This window comes from Pinus tabuliformis, chromosome X, assembly GCF_031772625.1.
Source record: "Pinus tabuliformis cultivar Carrire ecotype Pingquan chromosome X, CPIR1, whole genome shotgun sequence".
Taxonomy (NCBI): Eukaryota; Viridiplantae; Streptophyta; class Pinopsida; order Pinales; family Pinaceae; genus Pinus; species Pinus tabuliformis.
In genome coordinates, this window is record NC_142308.1 from 643,564,632 (window position 1) to 643,576,468 (window position 11,837).

Consider the following 11,837-nt stretch of genomic DNA (forward strand, 5'->3'; position numbering starts at 1 on the left):
AAAACTCACTGATGTGTCAGCTCTGCACCTTCTCTTATTTAGTGATCAAAGCAGCGTAGTCTTCTACCTCCAATTTGTAGAGGTTCTTCACTCAAACCCCTATCCTCTTCACCTATCCTATGGCTATGTGACGAAGGAATGCCTTTCCCTTACTAAATATCACATCATAGCCTCTATCCTCCAACATGGAAACATAAACCAAGTTCTTCTTCAAATCCCAAACATACATAACATCTCGCAAAGTGAGGGGATAACCAGACTCCCTCTGAAAGGTAACTATACTGATGCTAGTTGTGCTATACCTCCCATCATCACCCATCTCGATATGAATATGGAGATCCTTCTCCTCCAAGTTATCGAAGAGCTCTTTGTTACCAATCATATGGAATGAAGCTCCACTGTCCAGGTACCACACACTACCCATCATCGATGACACCATACAAGCGATGAGGGTAAAATACAATTCAAATTATGAAGCAAGAGCTTCACCTGCCACTCCTCCTCAGGGCTTCTTATCAACCATCTTGTGCGAACACTTTGTGGCAAAGTGTCCAAGCTTATGATAGTGAAAACACTTGATTTTCATCATATAATTCTTCTTACCACCCTGACAAGAATATGATTTGGAATGGGATGAATTCCACTTCCCTTTCTTTGCCTTACCATCTAAGGCACAATTCTCCCCATCATCATGCTTTGATGAGGATTTTTCTCTGGTGTTCCATCGATTCTCTTCCTGTACCAAGCCAAAACACAATTGCTCCCACTCTGGTAGCTTCTCCCTCCCATTCACTGAGTCCTGGTAATTGTGCCAGCTCTTGGGAAGTCCTAGAAGTTCTAGGCTCACCAAATCATCTTCTGCAATAGTAATCCTGACACTTCCAAGCTCATCCTGACATTGGGTGAACTTGGTCAAGTACTTCAGAATTGAGTTTCCCTTCTCCATCTTGATCTTTTTGAGCTTTTCCTTTAGTTCCATCTTCCTTTGGTCATTTCTATTTTGAAATAGGTCCGTTAATGCCTTCCACATGGAAAATGGAGTTTCCTTTCCATGGAGATTGAAGACAATATGATCTCAAGCTCCTTCTAGGATAATCCTTCTCACCTTTTCCACATACTTTCTCCATTCATCCAAAAATTTAGCATTAGATTTTGGAGGCTTCGGAATATCATGATCTATGAATTCCTTTAGCTCATTGTCTTCCAACACTACCTCCATCTTGTCATTCCAAGCTATGTAATTCGAGCTGCCCTCCAAGGCATACTCAAGTCTCAAACTGTAGAATGAAATTTTGTTGACTCTGTAGTATGAAACTGAAAATTTGATTTCACATGCACAACAAACTTGTATTCTACTCTTCTATACTATCTTCAACTCTGATACCATGTATAATTTTACTTGTAGATTCAAAATTCTTATCTAATATGCTAAAACAAAATACTTGAATCTACCCTACTCATCAGCGGAAACAAAAATTGATCGATGAAAACACTAAGTAGAAAAGGTAGAATTTCAATCACACATAACACAATATTTTATGTGGGGAAGCCTCAGCTAAAAACCCTACTATCTATATATTGCATTAACCAGAAGAAGTGAGAAGAAACTAAAATACTTATTCAACCCGAACAATACCTCCACAAGTACAATCTACCTCTCTGCTTCACAATCTAGCTCAAGCCAACATGTAACTAATTCTGTTGCTTTCCAAGCCCCTACTTGCACAATCCCTAAGAGAATTAGCCCATATTTAATTGTGAAAATCCCTCACCACAACTGTGCAATCCATCATAGGCCTTCTACTGATTGCATTCACCATCTATACAACTTAAAAAATTATACAATTGATAGTAAACTGTCCCTGAACTCTAATATCAATTGGGTCTTCCTCTAAACTAACAGGCACGAGTTATTCATGAGTGAATCTTCAGTTAATTGGTGGAGTAGTGAAGCTACACTGAAGCTCCTCCCCACTACTAGACCTCCTACTAGTTCCTCCAATTGTTTGAACTAGTTTAATTGATTATAACTGAGTTAATTAATTACAACTCAAAAGAACTCAACTTCGACCCGTAAAATTTAGGAATCACTCTACATGACTGTAGATAGACTTACAACTCGAATTTATTGTACCAACTAAGTCAAATTAACTTAGTTAACTCTTACAAGTTGCTATGAGAATATAATTTCGATTGAATTCCTAATTTAATTCAAGGACAAATTAAATTAGGATTTCTTGTTGCTATTTTTAGAAGTTTATAATTAATAGAGGTAGTATGGCTTTTATTGTACCAAATAAGTCAAATTAACTTAGTTAACTATTACAAGTTGCTATGAGAATATAATTTCGATTGAATTCCTAATTTAATTCAAGGACAAATTAAATTAGGATTTCTTGTTGCTATTTTTAGAAGTTTATAATTAATAGAGGTAGTATGGCTTGTGGTGTTGCCTTAGTTGAAGGTGGGAGAAAGAGGAAACATAGTGTGGTGGTTGATATAGCTTCCTCCTCAACTTAATCCATTCATTCATCTAGGATTGTTGGTGATGCTTGAGAGGTCAAGAAAACTTACCATAGTCAATGCTTAGAAGTGGAAAAATCGGAAATGGAACAACTAGAAAAGGTGTAGGAGAGAAGGAGGAGACATTTTAAGGCCTAGTTTGTTAAGGAGGTTTAAGGATGGGTATTTTTCCTAGTTCAATCATGCATAAGAGAGACCAAATTCTTAAAATTGTAGATTTTTTTTGGTTTGTGAATACCATCATTGCTCAATCTTCAGAGAAGAACAAGGTAGACCAAGAGGACATTCTTCACAAAATTAAAATATTTGAGGGAAAATTTGAAGCCATGTGAAAGGGGGTATTCAAAATTGAAATCTTAGTCACCTAGGTCAACCTTGAGGGAGAAATTACTCAAAAAATCAAGGGTGGGTCCAATGTTACCCATCCCGTCCCATCCCAATAACTCTTAAGGGTGGGATCCATCTGTCAACCTCATCTTATAACGAAGAGAAGACTATCAAGAGCTCTGTGAATGTGTAGATTGAGGAGAAAATTCCAGACCACTCTATTTAATCCTTTGTTATAATACTCTCAATTTATCTTTTTCTATTTATATGTTGTTATGAATAGTCTAGGAAACTACATCTTACGAAATTTCCTTTTGATGCTCTAGTTAATTGGAAATACCAAGTTTCGTTTAAGTTTTTGGATATTATGGTAGTGGGTGGATTGGTTTTTCTTGAGGTAGTTAACCACCAAGGATTGGTTGTTTCTCCATAATGTGAATTATCTCAGGGTTTTTTAGAATTAAAAAAAAAACCTAATAAGCCATGTGTCAAATTCTTGCAGAGCATAAAAGGAACTTCACATATCCTTGATTTTGAGTAATACACCAAGAACATGTGTTAAACCATAAGGATTTATTTTTCTTTTTAAATTGTTTTATAGAATATAGTTGACATTGAAATATTTGATTTATGACTCACACTGTCTACATTAAAATGTTTTTTTTATTAGTATATTTTTAAATAGATGTCTCTCTCATATTGGATAGTAGAAAGCATATATCTATATATACACATTAATTTTTTTTGTTATTACACATCCTTAATAGTCGAGCCTGCTTACGCATCCTTAACAGTCGAGCCTGCTTATGCATCCTTGACAGTCGAGTGTGCTTATGCACCCTGCCAGTCCTCATTCGAGAGCCTGGCCCGCAATTGGAAGGGGGGAGGAACGGGTTGGTGAAAGGCGGGCACCAAACTCTTCCCATCAGCCGGATGGAGTAATATTTTTTTAATGCTAAATATAATTAGAAAATCTCTCTCTATCTCTCTCTCTCTCTCTCTCTCTCTCTCTCTCTCTCTCTCTCTCTCTCTCTCTCTCTCTCTCTCTCTCTCTCTCTCTAGATATTAAGTTTATTAAGTTGATATGATTCTATTAATTCAAAAAATATTTACATCTTATCAAGCGTTTCCTCAATATTCTTCCCACCTCGCTCCTACCAGATTTATTGGCCAGGAGAGAATAACAAAATTGTATGAAAAAAATACAATACATGCTAGATAGCCACAACTAGAGTTACCAATGTAGCCAAAATATTTCTAAAATTAGAATGCATCCCATAATCATTACATATAAGAAGAGTTTACTAGAGCTGGATTCTCCGGTCCCTTACTTGGTGATGGGGAGGGGGGTATAAAGTTGCAATGCACATGTTTCTCCATGTGTATCAACCTTCCTTCCAAAAACTCCATATTCTTATATATTCTCCTTTGACTCCTCTACAAGGTAGCCAAATGACCCTGCATATGCCATTGGTTTCTATGAAAGTCACTCATGAAACAAATTACAACAATTCTATCATCATGCCAGTTGCGGCCAAGTTGGTTCAAAAGGAGGGTAATGTTTTGAGTCTTCTTTCGAGTGCATCAAAGGGAGGGGGAAGTTCTACTCTTACAAGAGATGGTGTATAGTTTGGGTGCAAATATTCCCCCAAATACTTATCTTCCATTCTATACTCAACCCTATGTCCACGAGGTCCAATACCCCTACACACCCTACCTTGCTGAAACTGCATGGAATTGGTTAATGCTGGCCTGAAGCTTGTCTCCTATGAGATACATATGAAACCACTACTCCACTGAACTACAACGAAATACCTCTTTTGGATTGCCACACTATTAAAATCGCGGAAAAATAGCCCAGTCCAATGACAAAACAACCATACACAATGAATTCCTCGCTAAGTAATTGTGAGCTCAAAACTTGCACCTTGTTAAACACCCATTCTTCAGATCTCGCTATGTTTCCAAAGCTAGCTTCCAACAACTAAAGCAGTTACCATACCTAAAAGTGAATACCCTTCAAGAATTCACTAGCATGGGTCACAAATAGAGCCATCGACCACTGCTCCAAGGGGTTTCCAAACCCAATAAAAATAGGCTTTAAGAATAAACCCACTGGATCATGCAAAAAGCCACCAAATTTCATTCAGAGTTCCCCAGTGCCCTCAGAGGCCCTAGTCTAGTCGTTAGTAACCCCAAAGGATCCATATGGGTGATTAATACTAAACCATAATACAACTTATGATTGGGGGTTTCCTGATGCACCAACCACTAGACTGAGTGACAACTTCCCTCTCCTAGTTGTTAGAGGCTTCCTAATTTTGGCCCCTGGTTCAGTAAATAGTTTTAGAGACAGATCCATAGAACCGAAAAAAAACTAGCTCATGCAAATATTTGTGAGAAACACATACGGTTCAGGATTCCAAACTTAAAAGCTTTGCTAGAATGAAAATATCTAGGGAACACCACAATTGTAACTTACCAACCCTCAAGCAAGGCCACCACCTCCCTGGTGAGAGTTTCAACTAGCAAATATTGCTTTAGTTAGAGTCCACCTTACCTGGGTTCCAAATACACAGATGCTGAAGCCTCTCCTTGGCCTCGCTTTATCCCCTGTGACCTGCTACTATGCTCATCCCTTCCATTACAAAATTCCAAGCTTGGATTGACACTAACAATATACCAACATGCACAATGGAACCATTGGCTAAACTTTCCTCTTTAATTCTCATGCCAAGACTTGCTAAACACGAAACCAAGCTCGCTACCATGACATATATATTTTGCATTGAAATATATTCAAATAAACACCTTTCACATACTAAGAAGTAAGAAATAATTAAAATTTTCGATGAAGGAATTGCACATCACACTCATAATAAAAAGTAGAAAGCACTTATGGAAGAAATTTGAATTTTTTTACTATCAATTACTTTATCTCTCTATATATAAATTGGCATAAAATTATGTTATTTAAGGTGTTGAATTTATTACACATCTCACTCATATAAAAAAGTAGAAAGCAATTATTGAATAAATTAGGAATTATTTAATTATCAATTACTTTATCTCTCTTTATATATAAATTTCATGTAAAATTATGTTATTTAAGGTGGACATTGAAGTATATTATTTATAGCCAACGTTGAAATATTTTTTTGTTAACAACATTTTTTAATTTTTTTTAATGTAGATATTATTTTATTTCTTTTAATGTAAGGTTACAAAACAACATGGAATCCCGACTCAATGAAGAGATAAAGTCCTCTCATGATAGAAATGCTTTTTGTGATTTAGTAGAATTTGTATTTTCTTATAATATAAATAAATATAGATTAAATTGATTTATAATAAATGTGATATATTTATTTTCAAATTAATTATAAAATTTTGGATTTATGTAAGTTTTATTTTATGATAATATCAAGATTCAAGTTATATTATAAGTATATAAATAAAATGGCCTTGTACAAGCCTTATTTTAGATAATTTTTAGGATTATTTAGGCCATAAATATTGTATTCTATCCTCGTTGCATTAATTTTTTTCAAATTATTGATGAATTCACTTGGATGGGGTTCCGATGTGTAGGGATATGGCAACCTACATATGTCATGCATCCAAACTTTGATCTACTCATCGCCCTTCTCATGTTCATGGTAGGCTTAATTATTGGCTAATTGGTGTAAAGGAAGAAGAAATGCTGGGAAGGAGTGTAAGCTTACCCCTAGTCTGGAATAATGTTGTGATGCTAGTTGACGGTTTTGGAGATTGGTATTGGCTGCATCAAGTGTTGAAGGTTTGGTGGAGATGATTGATGAAGTGAGGACAAGGATAAGCACACTACCATCATGATGAAATGAGGGTTGAATTTAGAAGATATATCAAACACCTTTTATGGATGTAATATCAATTGTCTTCTTGGCCAATTCATTGAGGGTGGATAGTAATCTCCAAAGTTTGCTAGTGAGTGGAGGGAAGAATAGTGGAATTTTGAACAAGTATGCCTTCCTAAAACCTCACACTCTGTTATCAAGTGGCATGATTTACCCTCCAATATTTTTTTGTATCAACTTGTTCCTACTTCTAGTTGGGAATGGGATGGTTCTTTGATTCGACAAGGTGCTCTCAAAGGTGCAGTTATATGTCAAGCTAGAGAAAGAGATAAGGTGAGTGGGGGTCGAACCCTACCTCCCCTATTCAATAATATTTTTTTGTGTTTTTTTCATCTCGTGTTTGTTTTCTAGAGGTTTTTAATTAGTAGAGGTAGTATGGTTTGTAGTCTACCTAGGGGGGATATTATGGGGTATAGAGGGAGGTACCCAAGGGAATAAGGTAATAATGTGATGGGCCATAATTAATAAATAAGGTGGTTAACCCACATTATGCAAGGGTCCACAAGTAGTTAGGAATAATGTGATATGGCCGTTGTATTTGATGCATGGTATTGAGAGACCCATGGTATTTTATGTATGAAGCCTATATAGAGGCTAGAGACTCCCCATTGAGGGATGTCAAGTATTGTGTATTGATAAGCATATGGCTTGTGGAGTGTTCTCCTTCCTTGAGGACTAGTTATATGGTGTTACCCTACCTCAGGGGTTTTGATTAATAAAATATTTTTGTTCTATCATCTCTTGTTTGATATCTTGGTCATATTTTCCATTTTAATATGTTTACAGGTTAGATCTACTACAAGTGGTATCAGAACTCTTTCTTGGGCAAAGAAGGGATATTTTTCTTTTCATTTTTTGCAGGAATTTTTTGGGCGGAGAGTTTGCAGATCATATCTGAAAATTTTGGTGAAAATTTTGCGAAATAAAATAGCAGATCTAAATTTCTTGCAAAAAATTACCCAATTTCAAATAAAAAAATTAGTTGAATCAGAGTCAAGATGAGTGAGATATCATTGATTTAAAATAAGCTATTTTGCAGAATTTTTTCTGATGAAAATTCGTGGACAACAACTCTCTAGTAAATTTTGGAATTTTTTATGGGGAATTTTGGGAAACTAATTGGATATCTGAGATCCTCTTGAAAAATCACCCAAATTAAAAAAAAATCGGTCGAAATAGAGTCTGAACGAGGGAGATATCGTTGATTTGAAATCAACTATTTTTTTCAGTATTTTTTATGACAGCGAGACAATTGGAATGTGAATATGAGGTTCCAGATTGGCCATATCAGGATTTCAATTACATTGGAAGATGTAGAATCACCATTCCATTTCTGAAAACAGGTTATAATAAGGATTATGAGCCATATTGACCGAGTTATGTCCATTTTAAATTTTCGCCAAAGTAAGTATTTCCTTCAAAACTCTTACTCTATTTTTGAAGGGTTCTAGCAAGATTGTTTTTACAAGAAAAGATAATGGCCCTACTATTGAAGAATTCCTAAAATGGGTGAAGTCATCATTTTTGAATGGTTGGAAAGAGGCAGCATGGTTTCATTTAAGAGATGAGGCTACCATATGTTGGAACTCACAGGACACAAAGAAGTTGCTAAGCCTTCCCAATGAAGAATTTTAAAAAGTCCTTTTGGACAAATGGTCTCATGCTAGAAAAAAGGATAATGAGAAACATAAGGGTTCTTTTATACTGGTATCTCCTTATTACAGATTCATGGATATATTCAGCAAGAGAATATCATTGTGTCTATCAATATTACATGCAAGCATAATTTTATTAATGTTCATCTGGCTAAAATATTACAAGTCCCAACAAAACACATGGAGCACACACATGTTGATAATGATGAGGTGCAACTTTATAAATATTTGAAGATTTTTATGGATAAGTATGTGTTGCATTCTTATTTTTATGCTTTAGATATGGCTGATGTGGATATTGTTTTGGGATACCCTTAGATGGAATCCATGGGTACTATCAATATTAATGCACAAAAGAAATTCCTGAAGTTATGGTATAAAAAGAAGAAAATTACACTAGAGGATATTTCCATCAGTAAATAGGTATAGTCCAAGAAGGACTGCACAATGAACTCTACAATTATTGACACATCAGATGAGGAATCCATGGTGTAAGTAATAATGGAAGACAAGGAACAACTGCATCCTCCACAACAAGTACCAGATACCACTCAAGCTCCATCAGGTGGCGAATTAAGGAAAGATACACCATCAGTTAGAACTTCAACATATCACAACCTGCACAACCCATCTGGAAAACAACTAGAAAGGGGGCAAAGATTTAGCAACAAGGAAAAAAACCACTAGACAACACACAAAGAGGTGTGATGAGCCACCCATAGCACATCGATGTAGAGGAACCACTAGAAACAACTTCCATCTCAAGTGACCGAGGCACTAGATAGATAGAGGGTTCACCTTTCTATGGGATGGCTAGGTGCACATGCATTGTACTAGTGGACTACTCTTTTGAGTAGATCTTATTATTTGTGTTCTTCTCATGTTTCATGGACGAAACATGTTTAAGGGGGATAGAATGTAGTATACCTAGGGGGGATATTATGGGGGTACAGAGGGAGGTACCCAAGGGAATAAGGTAATTATGTGATAGGCCATAATTAATAACTAAAGTGGTTAACCCGCATTATACAAGGGACCACAAGTAGTGAGGAATAATGTGATAAACCCATTGTATTAGATGTATGGTATTGAGAGACCCATGGTAATGACCCATGATATTGTATGTATGAAGCCTAAATAGAGGCTAGAGACTCCCCATTGAGGGATGCCACGTATAGTGTATTGACAAGCATATCGCTTGTGGAGTGTTCTCCTTCCTTAAGGAGTAGTTGTATGGTGTTACCCTACCTCAAGGGTTTTGATTAATAAAATATTTTTGTTGTATCATCTCTTGTTTGATTTCTTGGGCATATTTTCCATTTTAATATATTTTCATGTTAGATCTACTACATGGTTTGTGGTGTTTCCTTAGTTGGGGGTGGGAGAAAGAAGAAACATAGTGTGGTGGTTGGTAGAGTTTCCTCCTTAACGTAATCAATTCATTCATCGAGGGTTGTTTTTGATACTTGGGAGGCTGAGAAAACTTACCATGCTCAATGTTTATTAGTGGAAAAATAAGAAATGGAACAACTAGAAAAGGAGGTGTGAGAGAAAAGGATGAGCCTTTCTAAGGCCTAGATTATTTAGGAGGTTTAGGGATGGGTATATGACCTAGTTCACTTGTGCACAAGAGAGACCACTTTTTTGAAAATTGTAGAAATTTATTGGTTGTTAAAGACTAAGGAAAATTTTAGGGGCTAATATTTGCAGGTCGTTTAATTTTCTATATTTTTTCCAAAAACAAGATTCACCAATTTCCATTTTTCCTTAAAATGATTCGCCCAAATTTTATATCATAAAATTATTTTATGTTAAAAATCACGAAAGTTTTATAGAGGCTATATAAAATAATTAGAAATTTGAATATTTTTACAAACATAACATTAAACATTTTATAGTTTGCATGTTAGGGACTAATAAGATTCACCAAGGTTTCTAAACTTTAAGATAAATAAATACCATCACTACTAGATATGGGTGAAAAACTGACACTTCAATGCGACAATACTGATAAAAATGGTTGTATTGTCAAATTTTATTTGGATTTTCCTATATTTAAAAAAAAAATCCTGAACACCAACAGATGAAAAAATGCATTGGATATTGAACTGCTTCAACATATATGCAAGACATTTTTATACACTTCGGGTATTTGACGTGTATGCATGTTTGTCAGATTGTTGATGCTTGACCAAGTCAACGATGATGATGTTGGAAGATTGGCTTTGGAGGGGGTCAATATTTTGAACGTTATACAATGTCTCTTGATATTTTGTGGATGCCAAAAATCCACCACAATAAAATTATATATAAGGGCTAGTTTTTGTTCAAAAATATTTTATTATTTGCATTACAAATAGTTAAATTGCGGTTGATTTGGAAGATAATCAATATTGAAATTTTGGTAAGAAAAAACTAAGTGATGGAAAATTTTATTTCCTTTGTAACCAATGCAACAGTTACAAGAGTAGGATAGCTTTAATAAAAATAACTAAACAACATTGTAGGAAATTTGGAAACCTTGAAGGTGAAAATGAATATTGTCCATTGGAAATTTATTCATTACAAGTCTTTATATTAAAGTTTCTTTTTGTAAATTAGGGGTTTATGGTTTAAGGGGTTTAGCGTTAGGTATTAAAGGGTTAATTGAGCACATTTGTCTCAAAATGATTGTCTTGATGAAAATAATGGAAGGTTTCCATCCTAACTTCCTCTAAATTTATATTTGCGTTGGAAGGTTCTAGAGATTTTAGAGGAATGTTGGATTTTCTATAGAAAGAGGCTAAAGGTTCTTTGATTGGAAGTTCCTTCATAAAATTTATTTTTGAAGTCAAAAACTTCATTGGATATTTTTTTTCAACATTTTAGGCACACCTTCCAAATCTATGGGTTCCTTAGGCTTATATGCATGTTTTAGTTAATAAAATAGGTTTCTTATTTACAAGAATAGTATTATTATCCTCACCTCTCAAACTTTATACTAATGTGGACATTTCCTTCTCAACCTTCTTAGCTTCCTTATATTTTTTTGCAAGAGTGGTTTTACCATTGGTTTTGACAAATATGGCAATAGATGCATGTAGGGAAAATATATAATATCAAATACTACCCCTTTGGTTAGTTGCACATCAATAGTGAATTTGTTGAAAATTATGGTGAAGCACTAATTGAATTCTTTGATATGTTCTTCCTTCTACATTTTAATATCTATTGACTCTTTCAATAAAGTAGTAGGAGTATTTTACTCACCAAATTTAATAATAAATTCCTTTTCAAAATCATCCTAGCTTAAGATAGAATCCATGGGTAGGTTTTAGTAGAAATTAGATTCCTTATTTTTATATGTGCATGGAAAAAATTTGTAGGATACATCCTCATGCCCTACATTCATTAATCACATAAATATATAGAAATCTTGTATATGATCTTCTTGGGC